Source organism: Ranitomeya variabilis, chromosome 5 (assembly GCF_051348905.1).
Source record: "Ranitomeya variabilis isolate aRanVar5 chromosome 5, aRanVar5.hap1, whole genome shotgun sequence".
NCBI lineage: Eukaryota > Metazoa > Chordata > Amphibia > Anura > Dendrobatidae > Ranitomeya > Ranitomeya variabilis.
The window spans coordinates 429,476,426-429,489,096 of NC_135236.1; positions in this window are offsets into that span (position 1 = coordinate 429,476,426).

Below are 12,671 nucleotides of genomic sequence, written 5' to 3' on the forward strand. Positions count from 1 at the left end.
CGGCATGGTCGTGGTGCTGTAGTGGTGTCCGGCAGTGCTAGGAATTGAGGTGGCTGTGCAGCGGTATGCAGCAGAGGTCGGCATTGAGGTTAATCGTGACAGTGAAGGCACAGGTGAATATGCCGACACTGTCTGCTGGAAATACTGACTCTGCTGCATAGCCTGCATGTAAGCAGCATTGCAGGCCTGCATGACACTCAGCTGGAGATCAGGAGTAAGGTGTTCCGACATGCCCTTCTCAATTTGGTTAAAAAAATGATGTGCTGGCCTTTGGAGGTCGGCTTTCACTTGGTCAAGGCTTTTGGTGACCTCCTGTCACTCAAAGCCTTGATTGCGTCATGTAAAACCGAGCTCAAGTGCAAAAACTTGGGCATGAGTGACCTGTCCGATGCCCTCTGCTGCTGCCGGGAGGAGCCCAAAAAAAAAGGGGCAGTGGAAGAGGACTGCGAAAGGGGAAGACCTGATGGACCAGCTCCCTGGTCTCCAGTTAGTGTGGAAGGCCCACTTGCTGCAGCGCTGCTGGATGGCTGGGACGGGTCCGTGGCTGTCGGATGAAGGATCGCTCCAGAACCTGGGCCAACAGTTGTGCTCCATGTGCTGTGAAAAAAGGAAAAAGAAAATGAATACCAAAAATTAACCAGACGCAAAATCCTGGGGAATAGAAAAATACAGATTATGGCAATACAATACAACCTAATGCACTTGATAAATACTTACGTTCTCTGGGCAAGGACCGGTCTTAAAAATGCCAGAACGCGATAGTACCGTATATACTCGAGTATAAGCCGACCCGAGTATAAGCCGACCCCCCTAATTTTGCCACAAAAAACTGGGAAAACATACTGACTCGAGTATAAGCCTAGGGTGGAAAATGCAGCAGCTACCGGTGAATTTCAAAAATAAAAATAGATGCACCATACCGTTCATTATGGCCCCATAGCTGTGCCATATAGTGCTCTGCACCATTCATTATTGCCCCATAGCTGTACCATAGAAAGCTGTGCCATATAGTGCTCTGCACCGTTCATTATTGCCCCATAGCTGTGCCATATAGTGCTCTGCACCATTCATTATTGCCCCATAGCTGTACAATAGAAAGCTGTGCCATATAGTGCTCTGCACCGTTCATTATTGCCCCATAGCTGTACTATATAGTGCTCTGCACCGTTCATTTTTGCCCCATAGCTGTGCCATATAGTGCTCTGCACCGTTCATAATTGCCCCATAGATGTGCCATATAGTGCTCTGCACCATTCCTTATTGCCCCATATCTGTGCCATATAGTGCTCTGCACTGTTCCTTATTGCCCCATAGCTGTGCCATATAGTGCTCTGCACCGTTCCTTATTGCCCCATAGCTGTGCCATATAGTGCTCTGCACCGTTCATAATTGCCCCATAGCTGTGCCATATAGTGCTCTGCACCGTTCCTTATTGCCCCATAGCTGTGCCATATAGTGCTCTGCACCGTTCCTTATTGCCCCATAGCTGTGCCATATAGTGCTCTGCACCGTTCCTTATTGCCCCATAGCTGTGCCATATAGTGCTCTGCACCGCTCCTTATTGCCCCATAGCTGTGCCATATAGTGCTCTGCACCGTTCATTATTGCCCCATAGCTGTACAATAGAAAGCTGTGCCATATAGTGCTCTGCACCATTCATTATTGCCCCATAGCTGTGCCATATAGTGCTCTGCACCGTTCCTTATTGCCCCATAGCTGTGCCATATAGTGCTCTGCACCGTTCCTTATTGCCCCATAGATGTGCCATAGAAAGCTGTGCCATATAGTGCTCTGCACCGTTCATTATTGCCCCATAGCTGTGCCATATAGTGCTCTGCACTAGGGTTGAGCGAAACGGGTCGTTCATTTTCAAAAGTCGCCGACTTTTGGCTAAGTCGGCGTCTCATGAAACCCGATCGACCCCTGTGCTTGTCGGCCATGCGGTACGCGACTTTCACGCCAAAGTCGCGTTTCAATGACGCGAAAAGTGCCATTTCTCAGCCAATGAAGGTGAACGCAGAGTGTGGGCAGCGTGATGACATAGGTCCTGGTCCCCACCATCTTAGAGAAGGGCATTGCAGTGATTGGCTTGCTGTCTGCGGCGTCACAGGGGCTATAAAGGGGCGTTCCCGCCGACCGCCATCTCACTGCTGCTGATCTGAGCTTAGGGAGAGGTTGCTGCCGCTTCGTCACAAGCAGGGAGAGCGTTAGGCAGGGTCCATAAACCACCAAACCGCTTGTGCTGTAGCGATTTCCACTGTCCAACACCACCTTCGGTGTGCAGGGACAGTGGAAGCTAATTTTTTTTTTTTTCTCTCAGCGCTGTAGCTCATTGGGCTGCCCTAGAAGGCTCCCTGATACCTGTATTGCTGTGTGTACGCCACTGTGGAAACCAACTGCTTTTTTCAAAGCACATATCCTCTTGTTCCTTCCTTTCTGCACAGCTATCTTTTTTGTTTGTCCACACTTTTTATTTAATTTGTGCATCAGTCCACTCCTATTGCTGCCTGCCATACCTGGCTGAGATTACTGCAGGGAGAAAGTAATTGTAGGACAGTCCCTGTTTTTTTTTTGTTTTTTTTGTGGGAGATTAAGATTGGCATTTCTGCTAGAGTGCCATCCCTGTGTGTGCCATCTCTCACTGAGTGGGCCATAGAAAGCCTATTTATTTTTTTCCTTGATTTGGGTTTTAAAATCTACCTTAACAAAAAAACACTACATCAATCAGTGGGAGAAAAATATTGGCCTCAGTCAGGGCTTGTGTGCCACTCCTGTGTGTGCCATCTCTCACTCAGTGGGCCATAGAAAGCCTTTTTTTTATTTTATTTTATTATTTGGTTTCTAAAGTCTCCCTGAAAAAAAATAAAATTAAAAAAAACAGTGGGAGATTAATATTGCCCTTTCAGCTTGTGTGCCAGTCTTGACTCCTGGGTGTGCCACCTCTCTCTCTCAAATTGTGGGCCATAGAAAGCCTATTTATTTTTTTGCTTGATTTGGGTTCTAAAATCTACCTTAAAAAAAAACACTACATCAATCAGTGGGAGAAAAATATTGGCCTCAGTCAGGGCTTGTGTGCCACTCCTGTGTGTGCCATCTCTCACTCAGTGGGCCATAGAAAGCCTATTTATTTTTTTGCTTGATTTGGGTTCTAAAATCTACCTTAAAAAAAAACACTACATCAATCAGTGGGAGAAAAATATTGGCCTCAGTCAGGGCTTGTGTGCCACTCCTGTGTGTGCCATCTCTCACTCAGTGGGCCATAGAAAGCCTTTTTTTTATTATTTTATTATTTGGTTTCTAAAGTCTCCCTGAAAAAAAATAAAATAAAAAAAAAAAACAGTGGGAGATTAATATTGCCCTTTCAGCTTGTGTGCCAGTCTTGACTCCTGGGTGTGCCACCTCTCTCTCTCAAATTGTGGGCCATAGAAAGCCGATTTATTTTTTTCCTTGATTTGGGTTCGAAAATCTACCTTAAAAAAAAAAACTCCATCAATCAGTGGGAGAAAAATATTGGCCTCAGTCAGGGCTTGTGTGTCACTCCTGTGTGTGCCATCTCTCACTCAGTGGGCCATAGAAAGCCTATTTATTTTTTTGCTTGATTTGGGTTCTAAAATCTACCTTAAAAAAAAAACACTACATCAATCAGTGGGAGAAAAATATTGGCCTCAGTCAGGGCTTGTGTGCCACTCCTGTGTGTGCCATCTCTCACTCAGTGGGCCATAGAAAGCCTATTTATTTTTTTGCTTGATTTGGGTTCTAAAATCTACCTTAAAAAAAAACACTACATCAATCACTGGGAGAAAAATATTGGCCTCAGTCAGGGCTTGTGTGCCACTCCTGTGTGTGCCATCTCTCACTCAGTGGGCCATAGAAAGCCTATTTATTTTTTTCCTTGATTTGGGTTCGAAAATCTACCTTAACAAAAAAACACTACATCAATCAGTGGGAGAAAAATATTGACCTCAGTCAGGGCTTGTGTGTCACTCCTGTGTGTGCCATCTCTCACTCAGTGGGCCATAGAAAGCCTATTTATTTTTTTGCTTGATTTGGGTTCTAAAATCTACCTTAAAAAAAAACACTACATCAATCAGTGGGAGAAAAATATTGGCCTCAGTCAGGGCTTGTGTGCCACTCCTGTGTGTGCCATCTCTCACTCAGTGGGCCATAGAAAGCCTTTTTTTTTATTTTATTATTTGGTTTCTAAAGTCTCCCTGAAAAAAAAATAAAAAAGACAGTGGGAGATTAATATTGCCCTTTCAGCTTGTGTGCCAGTCTTGACTCCTGGGTGTGCCACCTCTCTCTCTCAAATTGTGGGCCATAGAAAGCCTATTTATTTTTTTCCTTGATTTGGGTTCTAAAATCTACCTTAAAAAAAAACACTACATCAATCAGTGGGAGAAAAATATTGGCCTCAGTCAGGGCTTGTGTGCCACTCCTGTGTGTGCCATCTCTCACTCAGTGGGCCATAGAAAGCCTATTTATTTTTTTGCTTGATTTGGGTTCTAAAATCTACCTTAAAAAAAAACACTACATCAATCAGTGGGAGAAAAATATTGGCCTCAGTCAGGGCTTGTGTGCCACTCCTGTGTGTGCCATCTCTCACTCAGTGGGCCATAGAAAACCTTTTTTTTTTTTTAATTTTATTATTTGGTTTCTAAAGTCTCCCTGAAAAAATAAAAAATAAAAAAAAAACAGTGGGAGATTAATATTGCCCTTTCAGCTTGTGTGCCAGTCTTGACTCCTGGGTGTGCCACCTCTCTCTCTCAAATTGTGGGCCATAGAAAGCCTATTTATTTTTTTCCTTGATTTGGGTTCGAAAATCTACCTTAACAAAAAAACACTACATCAATCAGTGGGAGAAAAATATTGGCCTCAGTCAGGGCTTGTGTGTCACTCCTGTGTGTGCCATCTCTCACTCAGTGGGCCATAGAAAGCCTATTTATTTTTTTGCTTGATTTGGGTTCTAAAATCTACCTTAAAAAAAAAACACTACATCAATCAGTGGGAGAAAAATATTGGCCTCAGTCAGGGCTTGTGTGCCACTCCTGTGTGTGCCATCTCTCACTCAGTGGGCCATAGAAAGCCTATTTATTTTTTTGCTTGATTTGGGTTCTAAAATCTACCTTAAAAAAAAACACTACATCAATCACTGGGAGAAAAATATTGGCCTCAGTCAGGGCTTGTGTGCCACTCCTGTGTGTGCCATCTCTCACTCAGTGGGCCATAGAAAGCCTATTTATTTTTTTCCTTGATTTGGGTTCGAAAATCTACCTTAACAAAAAAACACTACATCAATCAGTGGGAGAAAAATATTGACCTCAGTCAGGGCTTGTGTGTCACTCCTGTGTGTGCCATCTCTCACTCAGTGGGCCATAGAAAGCCTATTTATTTTTTTGCTTGATTTGGGTTCTAAAATCTACCTTAAAAAAAAACACTACATCAATCAGTGGGAGAAAAATATTGGCCTCAGTCAGGGCTTGTGTGCCACACCTGTGTGTGCCATCTCTCACTCAGTGGGCCATAGAAAGCCTTTTTTTTATTTTATTATTTGGTTTCTAAAGTCTCCCTGAAAAAAAAATAAAAAAGACAGTGGGAGATTACTATTGCCCTTTCAGCTTGTGTGCCAGTCTTGACTCCTGGGTGTGCCACCTCTCTCTCTCAAATTGTGGGCCATAGAAAGCCTATTTATTTTTTTCCTTGATTTGGGTTCTAAAATCTACCTTAAAAAAAAACACTACATCAATCAGTGGGAGAAAAATATTGGCCTCAGTCAGGGCTTGTGTGCCACTCCTGTGTGTGCCATCTCTCACTCAGTGGGCCATAGAAAGCCTATTTACTTTTTTGCTTGATTTGGGTTCTAAAATCTACCTTAAAAAAAAACACTACATCAATCAGTGGGAGAAAAATATTGGCCTCAGTCAGGGCTTGTGTGCCACTCCTGTGTGTGCCATCTCTCACTCAGTGGGCCATAGAAAACCTTTTTTTTTTTTAATTTTATTATTTGGTTTCTAAAGTCTCCCTGAAAAAATAAAAAATAAAAAAAAAACAGTGGGAGATTAATATTGCCCTTTCAGCTTGTGTGCCAGTCTTGACTCCTGGGTGTGCCACCTCTCTCTCTCAAATTGTGGGCCATAGAAAGCCTATTTATTTTTTTCCTTGATTTGGGTTCGAAAATCTACCTTAATAAAAAAACACTACATCAATCAGTGGGAGAAAAATATTGGCCTCAGTCAGGGCTTGTGTGTCACTCCTGTGTGTGCCATCTCTCACTCAGTGGGCCATAGAAAGCCTATTTATTTTTTTGCTTGATTTGGGTTCTAAAATCTACCTTAAAAAAAAAACACTACATCAATCAGTGGGAGAAAAATATTGGCCTCAGTCAGGGCTTGTGTGCCACTCCTGTGTGTGCCATCTCTCACTCAGTGGGCCATAGAAAGCCTATTTATTTTTTTGCTTGACTTGGGTTCTAAAATCTACCTTAAAAAAAACACTACATCAATCAGTGGGAGAAAAATATTGGCCTCAGTCAGGGCTTGTGTGCCACTCCTGTGTGTGCCATCTCTCATTCAGTGGGCCATAGAAAGCCCTTTTTTTTATTATTATTATTTGGTTTCTAAATTGTCCCTGAAAAAAACATTGTATCTTATTTGGTTTCTAAAGTCTCCCTGAGAAAAAAAAAAAAAAATAGGTGGGAGATTAATATTGACATTTGTGCTTGAGTGACAGTCCTGCGTGTGTGTCATCTCTGTGATTTGGTGCCACAGAAAACAGAGTGTGTAACATTGTGCCTGATTTTCCTTGTGGTCTCACCAACCTGTTAAGGGATATTGAAATCATACTGAAGTTATAGCTCACCGTGTAAGTTGTTTGACAGCAACAAATAAAGTTAATTTGGTTAAGTTTTTCAAACAATGAGGAAGTCTGGTGCAAGAGGTCGTGGCCGTGGGCGTTCATTGTCAGCTGGTAATGATGGTAGTGGTAGTGGAGCATCAGGTGGTCGTGGGGATAAAAATATTCCACCTAAGTCTGGAGCTGTGGAGGCTGTTTCGTCGTCTGGCTACACAAGGCCTCGAAAGCTTTCTTTTCTGGGAGTAGGAAAACCGATTTTAAAGCCGGAGCAGCAACAGCAAGTTTTGGCTTACATTGCAGACTCAGCCTCTAGCTCTTTTGCCTCCTCTTCTGAAACTGGTAAATGTAAAAGCAGCGCGTCGCTTGTGGATGTTCACGGTCAGGGACAAGTCGCTTCCTTGTCCTCCTCAGCAAAAACAACAAGAGAGAAGGATGCAGCAGGCGACACAACGAGTTACTCCATGGAGCTGTTTACACATACCGTCCCTGGCTTAGAAAGTGAAACACTTAACAGGCCATGCCCATTACAAGTAGATTCTGACATGGAGTGCACTGATGCACAGCCACAGCCAGAGTACTATGCTGCTCCTTTGACTGAGACCACAACATTGCCCTCTCAGGGTACTGATCCGCAATCAGACCCTGATGAGACTATGTTGCCCCGCCACGAACGCTATACCACCGACCGACACAGTGACACAGACAAAGTTGCACACGAGCTCGAAGAGGAGGTAATAGATGACCCGGTTGTTGACCCCGATTGGCAGCCATTGGGGGAACAGGGTGCAGGAGGCAGTAGTTCAGAAGCAGAGGTGGAGGAGGGGCCGCAGCAGGCATCAACATCGCAACAGGTTCCATCTGTCGGGCCCGTATCTGGCCCAAAACGCGTGTCAAAGCCAAAACCTGTTGGAGGACAGCGTGGCCATCCGGTTAAAGCTTAGTCTGCAATCCCTGAAAAGGGATCCGATGCTAGGAAGAGTGCAGTCTGGCATTTTTTTAAACAACATCCAATTGATCAGCGCAAAGTCATCTGTCAAAAATGTTCAACTAGCTTAAGCAGAGGTCAGAATCTGAAAAGTCTCAATACTAGTTGCATGCATAGACACTTAACCACCATGCATTTTCAAGCCTGGACTAACTACCAAACGTCCCTTAAGGTTGTAGCACCCTCGGCCAATGAAGCTAGTCAGCAACGCAACATCCCTTCCGTCACTGTAAGGCCACCATTTTCCGCACCACCGGCAGTATCTGTGCAGGTTTCTTTGACAGCCAAAAGCAGTCAGGGTCAGGGAATCACCAGTTTTGTAGGAGGAAATATTGCATCTAGGGCACCGGCGGAAACAATACCGTCTCCAACCGTCTCTCAGTCTGCCAGGTCCACCGGCACACCCTCAAGTTCCACGATCTCCATCTCTCCAGTTCAGCTCACACTACATGAGACTCTGGTTAGGAAAAGGAAGTACTTATCCTTGCATCCGCGTACACAGGGTTTTAACGCCCACATAGCTAGACTAATCTCGTTAGAGATGATGCCCTACCGGTTAGTTGAAAGCGAAGCTTTCAAAGCCCTGATGGAGTACGCTGAACCACGATACGAGCTACCCAGTCGACACTTTTTTTCCAGAAAAGCCATCCCAGCCCTGCTCCAGCACGTTAAACAGCGCATCGTCCATGCACTCAGGCAATCTGTGAGTACAAAGGTGCACCTGACTACAGATGCATGGACCAGTAGGCATGGCCAGGGACGTTATGTGTCCATCACGGCACACTGGGTGAATGTGGTGGATGCAGGGTCCACAGGGGACATCAATTTTGGGACAGTTGTGCCTAGCCCACGGTCTAGGAAACAGTTGGCTGTAGGCGTTCGCACCCCCTCCTCCTCCTCCTCCTCGTCCTCCTGCAGAAGCTACAGCTCTTCCACAGACCGCAGTTGGCCAACCACTCCATCGGCAGATGACACTGTTGCACACCAGTTGTCCCATTATGGGCCAGCTACTGGCAAGCGTCAGCAGGCTGTATTGGCTATGAAGTGTTTGGGCGAAAACAGACACACCGCAGAAGTTCTGTCCGAGTTCTTGCAACAAGAAACGCAGTCGTGGCTGGGCACAGTAGATCTTGAGGCAGGCAAGGTAGTGAGTGATAACGGAAGGAATTTCATGGCTGCCATCTCCCTTTCCCAACTGAAACACATTCCTTGCCTGGCTCACACCTTAAACCTGGTGGTGCAGTGCTTATTGAAAACTTATCCTGGGTTCTCCGAACTGCTCCTCAAAGTGCGTGGACTTTGCTCACATATCTGACGTTCGCCTGTACACGCCAGCCGTATGCAGACCTATCAGCGGTCTTTGAACCTTCCCCAGCATCGCCTAATCATAGACGTTGCAACAAGGTGGAACTCAACACTGCACATGTTTCAGAGACTGTGCCAACAGAGGCGGGCTGTTATGTTTTTGTGGGAGGATACACATACACGGGCAGGCAGTAGGATGGCAGACATGGAGTTGTCAGGTGTGCAGTGGTCCAAGATACAAGACATGTGTCAAGTCCTTCAGTGTTTTGAGGAATGCACACGGCTGGTTAGTGCAGACAACGCCGTAATAAGCATGAGCATCCCCCTAATGCGTCTGCTGATGCAAAGTTTGACGCACATAAAGGAGCAGGCGTCTGCACCAGAGGAAGAGGAAAGCCTTGATGACAGTCAGCCATTGTCTGGTCAGGGCAGTGTACAGGACGAGGTAGCGGGCGAAGAGGAGGTGGAGGACGAGGAGGATGATGGGGTGAGTATATTTTTAATGCGGAAGCTTTCCCGAGGGCACTGGAAATTGGTTGCGTGGCAAGGCTGGGTTCTGGTTTTTTGAGGGACACAAGTGACGTAGATTTGCCTGAAACTGCCCCTCAACCAATCACAACCGGAGATTTGACAACTGGAACTTTGGCCCACATGGCGGATTATGCCTTACGTATCCTAAAAAGGGACACACGCATTACGAAAATGATGAACGATGACGATTACTGGTTGGCCTGCCTCCTTGATCCACGCTATAAAGGCAAATTGCAAAATATTATGCCACATGAGAACTTGGAACTAATATTAGCAACCAAACAATCAACTCTTGTTGACCGTTTGCTTCAGGCATTCCCAGCACACAGCGCACGTGATCGTTCTCACACGAGCTCCAGGGGGCAGCAGACTAGGAGTGTTAGGGGTGCACACATCAGAAGTGGCGTTGGACAGAGGGGTTTTCTGACCAGGTTGTGGAGTGATTTTGCTATGACCGCAGACAGGACAGGTACTGCTGCATCAATTGAAAGTGACAGGAGACAACATTTGTCCAGTATGGTTACTAACTATTTTTCATCCCGTATCGATGTTCTGCCTCAACCGCCATTCCCATTTGATTACTGGGCATCAAAATTAGACACCTGGCCAGAATTGGCAGAATATGCATAGCAGGAGCTTGCTTGCCCGGCAGCAAGTGTCCTATCAGAAAGAGTATTCAGTGCTGCAGGTTCAATATTAACCGAAAAAAGGACTCGTCTGGCTACCCAAAATGTTGACGATCTAACATTCATTAAAATGAACCACAACTGGATTTCGAAATCTTTTGCCCCACCTTGCCCGGCCGACACCTAGCTTTCCTATGAAAAGCTCTTGCCTGTGGACTACTGTGAATTACTTTTCTAATGTATAATTTGCTGCAGCTGATTGTCCAGCATACGACATGTTTACACCTTCCTAAATGGCCAAACTCCCCACACGGGGCCGTGGTATCGTGACTTGGCGCAAGCACCCGTGAGACTGCTGTTTGTCTGAAGAGGTGGGTGTGGCCGCTTTTGGTCGACGGCACTGCCACTGGGTCCCTCATAGTACAATGTAGTGTCTCTGGCGGTGGTGGTGCGCACCCAACTTCAGACACACCGTTGTAACATGAGGGGCCCTGGGGCGGTCCCGCCGGCCTCAAGAGAGTTCCCCCCTCCCCCAGCTCAAACTGTGCTCTACCACGTGCAAAATTATGTCGCACAGCTCCACCAATCTTTAGTCTGTTCGCTGACATCATTCAATGTCTGGCACTGACAATACAAATTTGTAGACATCTATGATGCAACTTAAAGTAGTCTGTGTCTGTGTCCTATATTGGCACCATTAAATAGTTACTGCCAAATTACTATGTCAGAAACTCAGCAGATGAGCCCACCCCTGTACCTAAGTATGCCACCTTTTTTTTTTTTTGGTTGTTTTGCGAGACATTAACATCTATTTATATTTTGGGAGTACTGGGACAGACACTCCTTGCAATACTCCTCCACTGACCACCAAGCTGCCTGTGTATCCATGTAACCGATGTAAAACTGCCATGAGCCTATTGTTTGTTATTTTAGGCCTTTGATAGCCTGTCTGCGGTCACTCCTTGCAATACTCCTCCACTGACCACCAAGCTGCCTGCCCGTGTATCCATGTAACCGATGTAAAACTGCCATGAGCCTATTGTTTGTTATTTTAGGCCTTTGATAGCCTGTCTGCGGTCCCTACTTTAAATACTCCTCCACTGACCACCAAGCTGCCTGCCCGTGTATCCATGTAACCGATGTAAAACTGCCATGAGCCTATTGTTTGTTATTTTAGGCCTTTGATAGCCTGTCTGCGGTCACTCCTTGCAATCCTCCTCCACTGACCACCAAGCTGCCTGCCCGTGTATCCATGTAACCGATGTAAAACTGCCATGAGCCTATTGTTTGTTATTTTAGGACTTTGATAGCCTGTCTGCGGTCCCTACTTTAAATACTCCTCCATTGACCATCAAGCTGCCTGCCCGTGTATCCATGTAACCGATGTAAAACTGCCATGAGCCTATTGTTTGTTATTTTAGGCCTTCGATAGCCTGTCTGCGGTCACTCCTTGCAATACTCCTCCACTGACCACCAAGCTGCCTGCCCGTGTATCCATGTAACCGATGTAAAACTGCCATGAGCCTATTGTTTGTTATTTTAGGCCTTTGGTAGCCTGTCTGCGGTCCCTACTTTAAATACTCCTCCATTGACCATCAAGCTGCCTGCCCTTGTATCCATGTAACCGATGTAAAACTGCCATGAGCCTATTGTTTGTTATTTTAGGCCTTTGATAGCCTGTCTGCGGTCCCTACTTTAAATACTCCTCCATTGACCATCAAGCTGCCTGCCCGTGTATCCATGTAACCGATGTAAAACTGCCATGAGCCTATTGTTTGTTATTTTAGGCCTTTGATAGCCTGTCTGCGGTCACTCCTTGCAATACTCCTCCACTGACCACCAATCTGCCTGTGTATCCATGTAACCGATGTAAAACTGCAGTATTTTGCTTATAAAAAAGAAAATACTGGAGAGATATCAAATGCAGACATTTTAACATTAAAAACAAAAACACATACAACAAAAAACTGGTACAGTACAAAAATTGGCCACCAGCTACAAAAACTTTCTCCTGCAAGTAGTTAACTGAAAGGTTTTTTTCCATTGAAAACACAGATATGGCATCCACCGAGTGTTGTCCTGTCGCGTCTTCTTTATATTATTGCCAAGAAGCTGCAACTGAATAAAGCTGAGCTTCTACCTTCGGCCTCTTATTAACTGCTTTTTTTTAAAAAAAATTGGCCACCAGCTACAAAAACTGTCTCCTGCAAGTAGTTAACTGAAAGGTTTTTTCCATTGAAAACACAGATATGGCATCCACCGAGTGTTGTCCTGTCGCGTCTTCTTTATATTATTGCCAAGAAGCTGCAACTGAATAAAGCTGAGCTTCTACCTTCGGCCTCTTATTAACTGCTTTTTTTTAAAAAAATTGGCCA